Source organism: Saccostrea echinata, unplaced genomic scaffold (genome assembly GCF_033153115.1).
Source record: "Saccostrea echinata isolate AGI-Se365-2 ecotype Australia unplaced genomic scaffold, CSIRO_AGI_Sech_v1 ptg000014l, whole genome shotgun sequence".
Classification (NCBI taxonomy): Eukaryota; Metazoa; Mollusca; class Bivalvia; order Ostreida; family Ostreidae; genus Saccostrea; species Saccostrea echinata.
In genome coordinates, this window is record NW_026889763.1 from 19,292,667 (window position 1) to 19,310,982 (window position 18,316).

Below are 18,316 nucleotides of genomic sequence, written 5' to 3' on the forward strand. Positions count from 1 at the left end.
AGAATTTTCAAAATATTGTGTATAAACGAGATTCTTTATATCCTTATATAATCATTTTTTTTCCGTTAAATTCTTGCTTATTTTATGAATTCCAATAAGCAATGATACCTCAAAAGCAAACTGTGAAATTCATGGTCCTTAGATTTGGAGTTTTGCTGTAATAGTTGGGCTTTATAGATCATATAGGTAAAGCAATATTCTTTAAAGTCTTCTTCTCTCAGCTATATATTTAGGAGACAAACTAAATGCACAGAAATGATAAGCAAGCGTGCCTCTTCCAAAATTTTGAATTAAGGCCTCTTGGTTATGGTTATATTGTTAGGGTGGGGCTTTACTGGTCATACATGTTTACTGAAATTGCTTCAATTCTTTGAAAATCTTCTTCTCTATTCCTGTGTATTAAGTAGACAAACTGAGGGCATGGTTATTAAAAGAAATAAGGAGGGATGACCTTTCCAAAATTCTGAAACTGGTCCAATGGATCAAGTGTTCTGGTTCTGAGCAGGGTACCATTGATCTTATGAGTAAACTGAGAGAAATTATTTTCTTTTGTTTATTCAGTTTTGATAATTAATCACTGTAAATACTGTAATTGATAGATCAATAAAAATAATACTCAACAAAAAAGTAAAGGGTCATGGAATTAAGTCCACATTTATTTTTTAATACAAGAGTTTTGTTTGTAAGAATAATATTTATTTGGCTGACGTACATTCTGCTTTTTATTTGCACAAGTTCGATTACCGAGTAACCAAAACCACGTGTACATTTACAATATCCCCCTCCCAAAATGAGAAACAGCTGTCAAAGGTCAAGGTAAAGAAATTTGGTGTAAGACTATATTTTTCAGAAATTACAAAAGACTTTGAACTTTGACAACTGCTGACCTTAATTAATGACAACATGCCGCAGAGGCGACATATGGATGTACAGCACAACGGTTGTGCCATAGGCATGTTGCAATTGGGTATGCTCAACGTCAACTGGTTCGACAGTTCAACGTCAGTCAAAGCGTATCAAGGAGGTAAAGGGAAAGGTCCCAAAACACAGGGGAGGGGGGGGGGGGGTTGCAACAAAGACTGTAGTGACAGGCCAAAAAGTACGACAGCCCGTCAGCAGTGTGAAATTTGCTCTTGGCAAAACGCATCGGTTCATGTCTGCCGAAATCTTGAATAGGAAGTATAGGAATGATCATGGGTTGCAAAAACCCACTCAGACGTTAAGAAATAGGATACCTGCAGCAAATTTGCATGTTTACAAGCCAGCATATCTGTCAACGTTTGACTGTAATGCATCGCAATGCTTGTCTTGAGTTTAGCAGTAACCATGAACATTGGCAATTATGAGACCGATTCTGTTCACAGATGAATCCAAGTTTTGTGTGGACTTCCATGATAGTCGTCTCTGTGAGCGGCGCGAAAAAAATTAACAGTACCATAACTATTGTGTTGCTAAGCATAACCGCTTTGGTGGCGGTTCTGTCATTGTTTGGAGTGGGTTATGTTCCGATAGATTACAGAACAGTATTTCATTCGGAATGGTCCTTTAACTGGTCTTATATACAGGATGAGATTTTTCACAACATTGTTTGTCCTTTTACAGCTGCTATTGGTCACGATTTTGATCTCATGGATAGTAACGCAATACCACACAGGGCTCGAGTTGTTGAACAATATATTTCTAATGAAACAATTGAACGAATGCAATGACCTTTATGTTTGCCAGACTTAAACCCAGTAGAACAAACTTGGGATGTCCTTCAGCGATGTGTACGACTGATGTGCCTCCAAAAAATGTTCAGGAATTGGAAAATGCTCCCTGTGAAGAACTGAGCAAGATCCCATTGCAAATGATTAGAACTCTTATTCGTAGTTCTCTGAGGCATTGTCATGCTGTTGTATTAGCGCTTGGTAGTCACACAAAATATTGAAGCATTTGCACAGCGAATTTGATAAAATATCATGACATTAAAAATCTCTATATTTTGCCCATCCATATTGGATTTATGAGACTGTACACTAGGAAACATTCAACTACTAAATGAAATTCATTTTTATACTCGCACTTTCTAAATGAAATATATGAAGATAACGAAACAGTATTCAAGCTCAAAAGTCCATTAAACATTACAAAATAGAAGCATAGCAAACACGGACCTCCAAAACATTAGAGGTGGGATCAGGTGCCATGGAGGAGTAAGCATCCCCTGCCGACCGGTCACACCCGCCGTGTGCTCCTTGTCATGATCGGGAAATAACGGAAAAATCCGACGACAATTCATTCTGTAAATATTGGCCTTACAATTAGTATGAAAAACGTCAGTCAGTATTTGAATCAATGATAAATTGTATTTGCTGACAAGGTCATTGTATCGACAATAGAACTTACGAAATGATGACTTTAAACGAGAGTGCTGATATTCTTGTTTCCTCAACTTGTTTGTCAATAATTTACCTCGTTTTAGAAATTGTACATACGTAGATCATGCTCTTGCGTATCAAATCAACTGAGAGATATAAACCCCTTATGCAGGTGATGAAGGTATATTGCTGCATAAATAAGGGAAGTTGACGATTGAAAAGTTAAAGTCATCACGTTTATCATAAAGCTTAGTTGTTAGATTACCATTAACGTCTTTTCAAGTAAAATATCCAAATAAAAAACAGATGTGTCAGACTCTGTAGTATCTTTTAGCTCATCGGGATACATGTATATCGTATCGACATAAGAATGGAAATAACCATTGTTAATTAACAATACGTCGTCGATATATCTAAATGTCGAATTGAAGGCCACAGCAAGTGTTTTCTTCTTTTCACGTAAAAGATTCTGAACAAATTCTGCTTCATATGAATACAAAATAGGTCTGCTAATAACGGGGAGCAATTGGTACCCGTGGGAATTCCAATAGATTGTTGGTTGGAATACCTGGTCTCCAAACCATATAGATATTGTCAATTAATTAATTTATATATATATATATATATATATATATATATATATATATATATATATATATATATATATATATATATATATATATATATATATATATATATTTAAAGCAGCAAATTAATAAGAGAGGAAGAGAGAAGAAATTTAATATTCGTAACTTGCATTTTTGATAATGTTAGTAGTGAATATTTAAATTTATACCATCCACTTTTGTATTTATTCAGAAACTTCTGCTATAACAATTTTGGGGCAAAATTAATATGCCTATTAATATTTATAGAAAGGAATTACTATTTATTGGGTTACTAATTGCCTGATTCTAGTTAACACGTGTATGTTTTTTAGTCAGAAAAGCTCAATTTAACTTCACGTGGGATGGAAACTGACATAATCGGTTACCAAAATGAAATACATATAATGGAAATTAGATGAATGTTTTCCTACTTTAGTTTTCAAATATCCAAAGATTTCATTTGTTAATTTTTTGAAACGCGAGAAAGTTGAAACCAAACTCTCATGTATGTTTAAATAGTTCGACTGAGATAATAAGACTCCTTTAAAAAAAATCATTGGTGTAACGTATGCTTATATTCTTAGTTTGATATCGGCTGCAGTGTAGATACCTGGCCCCGAGGTTATAAAACGGAGTTTGGAGTTTGAGTTGGAGTATGAGTACGGTAAAAGTTTTATAACCTCGGGGTCTGGTGTGTCAATCTTTGTAATAGCAATGCATTATGAATAATGTAACGTACCATGGGAGAAAATTATGAGTTAAAGTATAAAGGAAACGCATGACTTCGATATTTACAGACTCTTCCTTAATTAACTGAAATCCTGATAATTGGAAAACATGATTTATATTCAATATGTCAGGGATAAATAGTATTCCGGGAAAAATTGTTTTTTTTATATATCAAGAGTCATTTTAATTTCATATACTTAATATCGATTTACACTGTGATCACCTAATAGGAAATCCAATGCATTCAGAGAAAAAAACCGAATATCATCTGATGCTTCATTTACTTCTTTCATTTTAAATTCTTAATATAGCACAAGGCTGGATTTCAGTGAAAACTTCGTGTTCCATATGTGTTCTAGCGATGATAAATTCTTCACAAACAGCTTTACAATTGTCTATATAAAAATTTCATATTTCTTTGAATATTAGATAAACATTCTTAGCTAAAATATTATATTTCTAAATCTTTTGGGTACATTTTTAGAAAGAAAAATAAAGGAATCCTTCTACAAGTTTTTCTTTCTGCTACTGTTTCATGGGGTTGCAGGAAAAAGAAATGGATGTTTTGTCAGTACGAGTTACAAATTTTCCATTCATGATTGTACTATTATATCCCAGTCTCCAATATTTAGCCAATTCTCTCACATAATCATATGATAAAATTACATTGTCTTTACAATAACCTTCTTAGTTCATTCAGTTCATGCGAGCAATTACAAACTAGGAGAAACTGAGACAAAATTAATTTGAATTCTTCACCTCCGATAAAATATTGAATAAGTTGTCTTAAAATTTGCATACATAATGAAGAGGATATTCACGTATGAGGAGTACTTGAGTCTCTGGTGAAGGTATATATGCGGCCGTATGGCCACATACAGTAAAACACCTACAGCCGTTTGGAGGCTCTTTGCCGATACAGCAAAATACTTCTTTGTAAAGTAACGCGATGAGTTGCCGAGTTGAGTACATATTCTCTAATGCAGAGTTCATATACCCTAATTCTGATTTCATATATTCTAATTTTGACCTGCAATATGTGGTCTGACTTAGACAGAGTTTGATGCCACCTGCACAAATCTCTGCTTAGTCTTTAGTCTAACCCTTTACTCTTTCTGAGTTAATGATTGGAATAATTATTATGACTGCTTTGAGGTCAAATCTTACAGTACTAAGATTTCCCTTATCTAGAGACGAGGACTGGTTAATGTACTATTTGCACCTTGCTTCTCCCCTGGGTTCTTATTGATAGATAAAAAAAAGTGTCTCAATCTTCGTTAGATTTTCTACAACCAGAACTCAACATCAATTTCCTAGGATGAAATACGAAGAAAACGAACAGTATTCAATCTCGAACGTCCAATGAAACGATACAAATTTGGAGCAGAGCAAACACGGACCTAAAAATTTAGAGGTGGGATCAGGTACCATGGAGGAGTGAGCATCCTTTGTACAAACTTAAATTTCCTTTACCCAAGGATGCTTTGTGACAAGTATGGTTGAAACTAGTCCGGTTTTTCTTGAGAAAAGTCGAAAATGTGAAAAGTTTAACGGACGACAAACGGACGACGGAAACTCTTTGATCACAAAAGCTCATTTGAGCCTTCGGCTCAGGTGAGCTAAAAAGTACATCTACAGTATACTCAGAATGCATGAATTAACTGTCAGGTGGTAATGTCCAGTCCCAGCCATTTCTATAACTCTTGATCTCTGATTTCGACTCCTTGACAGTGCTTAAATTAAGGATATACCAAGGTAATCTTCAATATTATTTTCTAATTTCCTTGCATAGTTTCAATTATTGAAGGAATTTTGTGCGACTTTTATCATACTTAATTATGTTGTATATCTCATCAAAAAAGTTTTTTTTTTTTTTTTGTTTTTGTTTTTTTTTTTTTTCAATAACACAATGATTATCGTTACTTGAAAACATCTTTGAGAAAAATTACTAAGGTATTGAAGGAATCGTTGCGCATTGTAGCACGTATAAGATTTTGAACCAATTCTGCTTCATATGAATACAAAAAAAAAGGTCTGCTAATAACGGGGCGCAATTGGTACCCATGGAAATTCTAATAGATTGTTGGAAGACTTGGTCTCCAAAAACCACATAGATATTGTCAATCAGAAACTCAAGCATCTTTTTAATGTCAACTTCAGAGTACTTGTGTGTACAATCAGAATGTTTTTATTAGCATAATTTTGCAAATGATCAATGACAAGGTAAGTAAATTCACGAGTTTTTATTGAAAAAGCAGCTGTCAATGATATCAAAAAGCCTGGACTCTAATTTATCGTGGGGAATGGTTGTGTATAAAGTTGAAAAGTCGTAAGTTTTTAAGCTGTTGATTTTGGTAAAATCTTGTGATTTCAAATTTTCCAAAAGTTCCTTGGAATTTTTAAGTATCCACATCTTATTTACACCACTTCTCGAATATAATGTTGCACAGTACTCTTGAAGTTTCTCCATCACCACTGTTAATATCTTAGTGAGGAGTAAAGATAGAGGCTTGGTTGAACATTTACTGGAACCCTCTATGTATCTTTGTTTTAAGGATATTTATGGAGTTTCGGAATCCAATATAGATATGGTAATTCAAATTCATTTTGGTTGTTTGGAATATTAAAAATGTTCAATACTGACATATGATTTTGAATTATTTCTTCTTTAGAAAGGGAACTATGATTATAAGTTGGATTACCACTTGTAGAATTAAATCCAAGTTCCTCTAAAATACATTTAATATAATGAGCCTTACAAACAAAGACAATGTTGTTACCTGATTTGTCAGCAGGGACCAGTACGTACTGATCACGTAATCTATCTAATTCTTTTTTCACTTCTAGATTATTAATTACAGAAGGATAGATGGTTCTCATATTGCCCCTCAATCTTTTAATGTGCGATTTTAACTCTGATACATTTAATTCATTCTGACAAAGTGTCAAGGTCTTCTTTTTCATATCTGGCCCATCGCCTGGCGTAATCCTCTACAGAATCCATAATATTTATGAAATTCCGACGCCAGTTGAAGGATCGGGGTTCCCTATATTTAGGACCTTTTAAAATTAATGTTCTGAGGTCCTCATTATTAACTATATTTACGTCACCAGTAATAACGTGTCCAGCAGGACTATAGTTATAGGGTGAAGAAGAACATGAACACGATGGAGGATTATGTTTCAGATATTCCATATCCAGGCCCTGTAAAGTTTTCTTGTAATGTTGTTACCCTATTCCGTCCGCCCATCTGTCACATTTTCTTCTTCCTCAAACTCCTCTTATATTTTAAGCAGTAACCAATCAGTCTTTTGGAATATGATTGGCGGTGTCCTGAAGGTTTGAAATAAGGCTTTGAAATTTTCAATTTTACCCTTATCACCTCCATATGGGGTTTATGTCTCTCAATTGATTCGATACGCAAGAGCATGCCCTACGTATGAACAATTTCTAAATGAGGCAAGCTATTGACAAACAAATTGACGAATCAAAGATATCAACAGTCTCGTTTGAAGTCATTTTTATTTTTTCGGTCGATACAATGACCTTGTCAGCACATACAACCTATCATTGAGTCAATTCCGACTGACGTTTCTCATACTAATTGTGAAGCCATTATTTATACACTCAACTGTCAACGGATTTGTCCGGTTTTTGTTTCCCGATCATGACAAGGAGCACACGATGGGTGTGACCGGTCGGCAGGGGATGCTTACTCCTCCATGGCACCTTATCCCATCTCTAATTTTTGAGGTCCGTGTTTGCTGTGCTTCAAATTTATATCGTTTCATTGGACTTTTGAGATTGAATACTGTTCGTTATCTTCATATTTCATTCTACAAAAACCTCGTTCCCAGAACTCTTCTTACATTTAACATAGTATCCTAATCATCTTTTAAAACATGATTGGTGGTGTCCTTTATATGAGCAGTAAGGTTTCTGAACTTTCATTTTCACCCTTGGGTCAAATGGAGGTCAAAAATGCAAAAATCTCCTAGTTCCTAGAACTCCTCTTACGTTTTACACAGTAGCCTAATCATCTAATAGAAGATGGTTGATGGTGTCCCGTAGATGTGCAATAAGGTTTTGGAATTTTCATTTTCACACTTAGGGTCATATGGGGTCGAAAAATGACGTTTTTATGCAAAAAAAAAAAAAAAACAAAAACAAAAAAAAAAACCTGGTTCCCAGAACCCCTCTAACATTTTACACAGTAGCCTAATCATCTTATGAAAGATGGTTGGTGGTGTCCTGTAAATGTGCAATAATGTTTCGGAATTTTCATTTACACCCTGGGGGTCAAATAGGGGTTCCTATGGTTCATGAATCCACCTATAACATGTATAAATTCAAGGTTATCTCGAATCATCGGATATCTCAAACTTTAATAGTGGTCCCAATAAGTTTGAGGTAATGAGGTTTGACTGTATCTATCTTACTTACCATGACAACACTGTTCAGGTAAATCTCTTTAAAGAAGATAAACAGAATTATGTATCTTAGTATAATCTACTTGTACAGTCTCAATCAAATTAGATAAAACGGTAGGAGGAGTAGTGCTTTTGTAAGAACAATTTTGATTCCACATTATGTAATGAAGCTATCACAGTAAGTTTCCATTGCTCTTGCCAAGTGGGTCTTGAAAAGTTTTTTTTTTCTTAAACGTTCCCATGTAAAGCTTTAATTGCCTCTTTTGGCCCCACTCTATCCCTGGGAGGTAATGTGTGAACAACATAAATCTACACTATGTAATGAAGCTTTCAAATAAATTAAACTTTTCTGACTCAGTGGTTCTTTAGAATAAGACTTTTGAAATTTTCAGTCATCTTATATCTCCTTAAAATGAGCTTTACCCTTATTTGATAAAACTTAAATCCCCTTTACCCAAGGAAACTTTTAGGCAATTTTGTTTAAACTGTTCCAGCAGTTCTTGAGAAGATAATATTGTAAAAATTTTACGCCAAATACAACAACTATGACATAGATTTTAATCAGAATTAAAAGCTTATTTGAGCCGTCAGATCAGATGAGCTAAAAATAAAGGCTGCTGCGGGAAGAGGACGGGGGATGGAATACTTGCCTGACAAAATACTCAATATAAAGCTGTTCCCAAAATTTTGCAAACATACGATATGTATATGTTGGCAAACTTTTCCAAAGTGCCATGAGATTTGGTTCTTGTCGAAGGGAGGGATAAAATAGACGCAAGGGAATAGTTTAACAACATACAAAATATAACGTTTTACAATAGAAATTACCTCTTTGTTTCTCTATATATTTTATCATACCTCTAGTGTGTTTCTTGTTAATTGTCGACGGATTTTTCCGTTATTTCCTGATCATGACAAGGAGTACACAGCGGGTGTGACCGGTCGACAGGGGATGCTCACACCTCCATGGCACCTCATCCCACCTCTGATGTTTGGAGGTCCGTGTTTGCTCTGCTCCTATTTTGTATTGTTTAATGGACTTTTGAGCTTGAATATTGTTCGTTATCTCCATTCGTTATCTCCGTATATTTCATTTGATTAGAATAATGATGATTACAATAATAATAAATAACGTTCACAATTGAAATGATTATTTCAATAGTGGTTGTTCTTTCAATAAAACACAATTGAAACAACAACAATAATTGATATAGATGTAAGGATCAATTGATTTTTACCTTATCAACATGGATATATGTATTTAATAGTACACAGTCTTTATTTTTAACGAAATATATTTGAAGAATGAGACATTAAGTATACTGATTTTGCTCTTTTACTATGTACCAGTAATTGTTTGATGGACTTTTTAACAATTCATGAAAGGAACCAACATTTTCCCCAGCGGTTATGCAATGCAAATATGACAAAAGTTTGGGTGAGGTAACTGGCCACAGACCTTTCCAAAACCTGATAAGGCCTAAGGTAATCTGGGCTTACTCAGAGTTGATGTGTTCTTGTACCGGTGGCCATGAATGATATAGAAATAAATGCACGATATATGGTCCGGCCAAAAGCACCACCAACGACCATAGGAACCATTTTGTGGTGCCACTATCATAGCAAAAATAGACTATTGTTCACTATAGTTAACTATTGTTACTTTAGTACATACCGCTTAAGTTTACATCGAAACTTTACTCTACAACTGTTTTAGAGGAAATGATACCAGTAATGTAAATTTGTATATAATGTATGAATATACAACAAATTTTTACTTTTCAAATGAAAAAATATCGTAGGAATAAAAGAACTGAAGAATGTGAAAGGAAATTCATTGCAAAAACATTATTAACGAATAAACTTTGATTTTCTTTAGAAAATAAAAAATGTAAATAACTAGGGTAAACTAAGGTGTTATTCGAAATGCTTATTTGTCTCCAGATATCATTTAATGATCAAAGATAATGGGTGTAATAGCTGACCTTTAACTCGTTTATCAATGTGGAAAACAACAAAGTTCAGGTTAGCTAATTGGCCCTTTTTCTTCCACTTCATAAAACTGGCAAGTGGTTCTCCCTAAGGTCCTTAACCTTTCACTAGTGTTACTTTGTTCTAGTAGCCAAAGATGCTTTCAAAATGAATGCTTGAAATTCGTCCCCCATCCTTGGCACCACTTGGTGGTACCACTACAGCCCCATTCTGATAGTAGGAAATGATAGTCCAGGGGCCCTCTACCTTGCCCCAGTAACGATTTGAAGCACACTTCAAAGATAAGGGGTATAACAGCTGACCTTTATCCCGTATATCAATAGACAAAGTGAAAAACAACAAAGTTCAGGTTACCTAATTGGCCTTTTCTAGTCATTGGAACCTGTCAAAAAGTTGACAAGGGATGCTCCCTAAAGCCTTTAACTTTTTACCAGTTTAGTGTTAGTTTGTTCTAGTGTTCAATGATGGTTGAAAAATAAATGCTTGAAATATATTCCCCACCGTTTGCACCACTTTGTGGTGCCACTACAGCCTCATACCGATTGCGGGAAATGATACTCTTAGAAATCTTGCCACAGTAATGATTTTAAGCACACTTCTAAGACAAGAGGTATAATAAATGCTAGAAATATGTAACCCGCCCTTGGCACCACTTGGTTGTACCACTTCAGCCTAATTTTTATGGCCGTATATAATAGCCCTGTGGACCCTTTACCTTGTGCCAGTAATTATTCGAAGCACACTTTAAGGATAATAACTAAAAATAGATTTAATTACCTTCAAACCCTCTTCAATGTAAATATTAGGAGTAAGCAAATTTCAGGTTAGCCTTTTGGCACCATTATGTTCCTGAGACCCGTAAAAGAGCTTAAAAAGGATTCTCCCGGAAGTATTTAACCTATTTAAGATGTTGGTTTGTTCTGAAGCGGTCAAAGATGGTGACATTTTCTTTTTTTGTTTGTTTGTCTGTTTTGAAACCTCATAATTTCCCTTATGCAGGTGAGCTTAACTGCCTCCAAGTGTTTGAATTATTAAATAATTATTTATTTTTTATCGACTTTACTTTATCAATAGGATTGAGTATCTTGCTTTGATCAATATCTTAAAATCAATATTTTTTAAGTCGATAAAACTTGTAGCAATAAAATCAATCAAATAAAAGAAGGTGCCTTAAACTATGTAAAAACATCTAAATACAATTCAAAATATATGTATAAATAAGGAGTTATTCCACTTTATATGTTGACAAGACAATAAAATATAAGACAATATACAAGTTATAACACAAGTGTAGAGCCCTTTACGCTTCCGTATGTAGGGGACAGAAATATGCCACCATAGTTTGTATTTACATCACATGTCTTTATAATAGCATAATTTGTGTTCAATCGTCCTGACGCTGACTCAATAAATATATTTCACCTAAATCATACAGATTTTGTCAGGTTATCTGAACCTTTGGATCAATATATAATCTTAAATATAGCTTGAATGACAAGAAAAACACGATTCCAGTTATTAATTATGTATTGTAGGAATAGAATGATGCTAGAATAATGGATAATCCATGCATTTGTTCCCATAACGATGATCTTAAACCAGTATAAAATTGATTTTTGGGGGGATCTGCATTAAATATTATTGAAGAATGCCATTTAAGTCGGACTGAATTTTATATTGTTATGAATTTCTATATTTTTTTAATTAAGACGTCAAATTTCTGCGTACATTTCTGAAATTGGACCTAATCTTTTCCCATGAAGTTGGGTTCCTTTAATCGCTCACAAATTACACTTTGGCACGAGTTAGATGCTGGCCAAAAATGTTTTCATATCAGTCTTTGTAGAGTACTGTCAGGTGAATTGAACAAGATTTTATCAAGTATAGTACATATTTTTCAAACTGATATATAAGCATTTATAATTTAATATATATTTTAGAATGAAAATGTTAAAATTATAGCCTCACCAAATTTGAATTATCTTTTAAGGTTGATTTGTAAGTACATTTTAAAAAAAGAGAAAGTAATTAAGTAGACTGATATTAGTCGTGGACAAGGAAGCCTTTGTTTGCAATGCTGCTACGTGACCTGATACATTTTGATGACAAGCAAAAGAAAAAAATATAAGGATCAAATAAATCAATCATGAAAAAACAAGATTTGCCAACTAAGAAAGCATTATAATATCATGAAAATGAAAAAAAAAATGTGAAGATAATGAACAAGGATCGATCTCATAAATCCTACCATGTAAAAGTTGAAGATAACGAGCAGTGATCAATCTCATATTTTAATACAGCAGACAAAGCGGATCTTGAAGAGGGCAAAACCCCGGACCCCTGGAAACGCCCGAGTGTGATCAGGGATCTAGGAGGTGGTTACAAATGGTGGTCATTGATGATGCAATAGAAGCGGTTTCCCAGTCAAAAATTTAATGATATATGGTGGTTAGTCTGTCATATCACAAAGTACAGTAGTCACCCAGTGCTTCATACCCCGTCCACCACACCTAGTGACAACTGGATACTTTGTTGCCATAAATAGAAAACATTCTAATATTTATTTATCTATTTGCAACAATTTCTCACTAAAAAAAAGAAAAATAACGCCTTTTGAAAAGTCTTTTTGCCTTAGTACGTCTTATCACTTCGCGTTATTGCGCCTTTTTGCGTTATTTTACGCCATTTCACTATGCGTTATAACGCGCTTTAATTTTTTTCTCCATAGTTTGATCCTGATAGGCTTTAGTACACAGTGCCATTGTGTACCTCCTAATTTTCTTTTTGATCGGAGACATATTTCGGATTTCCCATATTTATAGCAAAACATGGACACTGCCATTCTCCCTATTTTAATGGAGGTACCCTATTCTTACCTGAAACTTCTATACCGCTGAATAAAATTCAATTATATTTTCACAGAATCTTTATTACATAGTGCCATTGTACACCTCCTACTCTATAGTTTGATCGGACAGATATTTGAGCTTTCACATGGCAAATAAAAAATGGACTTTGACATTATACTCATATGGGAGCAGGGGTGGGGGTGGGGGTATCACTTTAGAAAGTTCACTGCTCGCAGTACGTTGTTCATTTTTAACTTTGAACTGTCTCCAAAGAATAGGGATGTTCGAAGCGAGGACAATCCTTCGCTCTGAGACAAGATATTTCTCAATTTTGAAAAGTTCATAAAAAGTTATATATTTTCAAAAAAAAATATCCTGTCAGTAATGCCATCTTTAAACATTTGATTAAATCATTTTATTTAATACACATGTACATGTATCTTATTGAATAAATAATTTGTTTTTTTGATTGACTGTTAAAGCATATTAAGTGGAAAATAGGTCTATCAGAGCCATTTATTAAAATGAATTTTGAGTATGAATTGGTTTAAGTCTCAATTCTTCATAAACGTTTAAATGACGGGAAAATGAATTTTAAATCAATCTCTTTTATGTTACAAAAAATGGAGTCTGAACCCACTGTATATGAAAATTGAAAATTTCCGGAAAGAAAGATATGCTTCAACATACTCATTTATTTAAATCACACTGACACAAAATAGAAGACAATGTAGCGTAGTGGTTAACGTGTTTAACATTACTCCCCATCGCTATCTTTGGAGTGAGTTCGAATCATGCATGAGAGTTATTTCTTTAACACACCCTTAAAAAGCAGAAAAAAATTATTTAGCGATGAATAACTGAATGTAATAAGGGAATCAAATGTGTAAAAGATGATACTGACAACAATTTAAAAAAAAAAACAACTTTTCTATGAACTTCCAGAATTGAGAAAAAGCTTATCTCTGATCGGTGGATTGTCCTCACCTTGTACGCATCCATTCTTTGTGCAACTTTCGACTATATATTGGTGACAAAAGATACGTTGTCTAGAAGGCCAAAGACTAGACGGTCAGATGAAAATATCACACAGCCAGGAAAAATCACAAAAGTCAGTGAAAAGAATATAAAACTTTTTTAAAAGGATTTTTAAGAATTAACATCTCTGGACATCAGGTACTTCGGAGACGGAATAAGGCTGGTAACTGAGATACATGGCGGACATTAGAGTACTTTATAAAGCAACTTCCAGTTGAAAACTATCTCTGTTGACCATGTTTTAAAATTGCATATATTAAAAATAAATGATCTTACTTTATTTGAACTTTCATATTGTCGCAGTCTCGTTTAAATGTCGTAAGTTCTATGGTCGATACAATGACCTTGTCAGCAAATACAATTTATCATTGAGTCAAATGCTGACTGACGTTTTTCATACGAATTGTTAGATTATTATTTACACACTGTATTGTCGATAGATTTTCCCGTTATTTACCGATCATGACAAGGAGCACACGGCGGGTGTTACCGTTTGGCAGGGATGCTCACTCCTCCATTCCACCTGATCCCACTTCTGATGTTTTTGGCGGTCCGTGTTTGCTCTGCTCTTTGATTTGTATTGTTTTAATGGACTTTGAGCTTGATACTGTTCGTCATCTTCATTTTTCATTGATAAAATTGTCTGATTTTGTTCCTCTTGTTCTTTGCAAAATGCTAAATAACTTTTTTTGAAACATACAAAGTCGAGACATGTTTGCTGAAATTCCCTGTACATTACATCTTTGAAGATTTAGTGACTTGGTATCATTCAATAAATGAAGGGGTGCATATATCGCTGCTCTAGTGTATAAGTACAATAGATAGGTATATGAAAAGAATTGGTGTTAGTTCGGTTGTAGCCGGTCGATTGACAGTGGATGCTTACTCATCCTAGGTACCCGATCCCACCAGGGGATGTTTCCAGCGTTCCGTTTCTGTGCCGTGTTTAAGTTTGTTTACAGGATTTATGAGATTGATCAAAGTTCGTTATCCTGACTTATCCACTAAATGTGATAGGAGGAATTTTTTGTAATTTTATAAGCCAGGAATACTACAGCATTGAGGTGCTTTTGCAAGTTTAAAATTATCCGTTTTATTTGAAATTTGAATTGATCATCTGATACATAATCCTCCTACGTGTTCTTGTTCTTCTTCACCCTCATTACTGGTGACGTAAATATAGTTAATAATGAGGACCTTAAATCGCTTATTATTTAAATAGTGCCAAAATTTAGGGAACCCCCTTTTTTCAACTGGTGTCATAATTTTATAAATTTGATGAATTCTGTGAAAGATTACGCCAGGCGATGGGTCAAACAAGAAAAAGAAGGCCTTGACACTTTGTCAGAATGGATTAAGAGCATCAGATGGATGTTGAAATCTTGCATTAAGCGATTGAGGGGCTGTATAAAAACTATTTATCCTCCTCTTTCATGATTTAGAAGTGAGAAAGAAATTAGATAGATTACACGATCAGTATGTACTGGTCCAACCTGACAAAGCTGGTAACAACATAGTCTTTGTTTGTAAGGCTCATTATTTGAATTGTATTTAAGAGGAACTAGTATTTAATTCTGCAAGTGGAAATCCAACTTAAACCTTTAGCTCCTTTTCTAAGGAGGAATTCTTCAAAATCATATATCCGTTATCGATATTTTTAATATTCCCAACAATCACAATGAATTTGAATTACCATACCTTTACTTGCTTTCTAAACTTCATAAAAATCCTTACAAACAAAGATACATAGCGGGTTCCAGTAAATGTTTTACCAAGCCTCTTTCTTTACTCCTCACTAAAAATATTCACTGTTATGAAGGAGAAACTTCAGGAGTTCTGTACAATACTATATTCGAGAAGTGATGTAAATCAGATGTGGATACTTAAAACTCCAAGGAACTTTTAGAAAATTTGAAATAACAATTTTTCCCCAAAATCAAAAGCACCAAAACGTACGACTTTTCAACACTTTAGACAACCATTCCCCATGATAAATTGAAGTCCAAGCTTTTTGACATCATAAACAGCTGCTTTTTCAAAAAAATTGGAACTCGTAAATATACTAACCTTGTAATTGGTCATTTGCAAAATTATTTTGTTAAAAATCATTCTGATTGTACACACAAGTACTCTGAGGTTGATATTAAAAGGATGCTTGAGTTAATTACAATATCTATGTAGTTTTGGGGATCAGGTCTTTCAGCAATCTGTTTGGAATTCCCATGGGTACAACCTGCACCCCGATTAGTAGTTTTATTCAAAAGCTTCTACATGAGAAGAAGAAAACACTTGCTGTGGCCTTCAACTCGACATTTCGAGTTACAACAATAATAGTTACTTCCATTTATATGTCGACTCGATATATCCCAGTGAGCTTGAAATAAAAGGTACAACAGAGTCTGACACATCTGTTTCATATTTGGATATTTTACTAGAAAAAGGCTTTAATAATAATCTAACAACAAAGCTTTATGATAAACGCGATGACTTTAACTTTTCATTCGTCAGCTTCCCTGACTTATGCAGCAATATACCCTTACCACCTGTATATGTTGTGTATGTCTCTCAGTTGATTCGATACGCAAGAGCAAACTCTACATATGAACAATTTCTAAAACGAGGTAAGTTACTACCAAACAGATTGATGAAACAAGGATACCAACAGTCTCGTTTGAAGTCTTCATTTCGTAAGTTCTATAGTCGATACAAAGAATACAATGTAACATTGAGTCATATGCTAACTGACGTTTTTCTTACTAATTTTTAGGCCATTATTTACACACCGAATTGTCTCGACGGATTTTTCTGTTATTTACATATCATGACAAGGAGCATACGGAGGTGTGACTGGTCGGCAGAGGATGCTCAATCCTCCATGGCACCTAATCCCACCTCTGATGATTTTAGAGCTCCGTGCTTGCCCTGTTCCTGATTTGTATTGTCTTAATCGACTTTGGGCTTGAATACTGTTCGTTATCTCCATATTTCATTTCAAGAGATAAATGTCAATTGGATTTTTATGAAAGATGTAGATTAAAAATATTTTTTTATTTAAATAAACTAATTATTTTCAAAATCATTTGACAGCAATGTTTGAAATTTGAAATTTCGCGATATGCATATTTCAAGAGAGATTTGCACGCCATGATTTATGACGCCATATGCGCGACTCCTGGGGAAATGTGCAATTTGTGCTGTTTTCATAACGAATTTTTCACACCTTGACTTGCTCGAGTGTCATAATATTTTGCGTTGATGATTGTTTAATGATAAATATCAAGGACTTATAAATTGCGAATCAGAAAATCTAATTTTACCTCTGATTTTATACTTTATTCTGTTGTTTAACTTTTTGTCACAACAACAGAGTATCGGCTAGATACGAAATCTTATTAAAATCAATCTATGGAGAAAAAATTTTAAAAGGCGTTATAACGCCCTTCCAAAAAGCTTTATTACGCCTTTCCAAAAGGCGTTATTACGCTTTTCTAAAAAACATTATAACGCCTTTCCAAAAGGCGTTATTTTATATCAATAAATATATGAAAGGTTGAATCAAAGACATCTTTATTTATGCAATATTTAAAAGTATTTTCTGTATTAGACAACTTTAAATGCCTTTTTAAGTTTTTAACTTTAGATACTTTCAATTTGTTTTGTAGGTTTATCCACTTAAATTTGTCTTGTACATCATTATTTTAATTGATTATATGCAAGTATTTATGAAATTAAATTCAAAAGAATGTTTTAATTTCGTTAAATTATGTTTTGAAAGTCAAGATTAGTGTATGTGAAGCTTACGCATAATAAAATAAAATTTCAACGTAAAATCATAATGTTCCTTTTTTCAGTACTTGCCCTTAATCTCCAGTTTATAGAAAACGCACACTTTCATTGAAATAAGAAAATATAAGCTACAAATCTGCACTTATGGGTTCTCGGCGATCTACACGTACCTAGATATGTGTAGAATTTCATCATAAGCATGACGTACACATTGATTTGCGAAACATCTCTTATAAAATTTCCTGCTGAAAGTTTAGCATGTAATTTTAATTTGTATGAAATAGCTTAACAAAGTGTGAAATATATGATCGGAAGTCAACGCGTTCGCCATCTCATATGTGTATCTACTTAAGAAATGAATTTAAAATTTGAAAATTCACGGGGACATTAACGCATCAACGCTTCATTATGAATATGCAGACGTGAAACGTTGTAGTTCATGTACCTCACGAATTTTGGGAAATTAAATTGATATCTTAAATTAAAATTATTTATACGATGACAATCCACAAATTGTGTCATT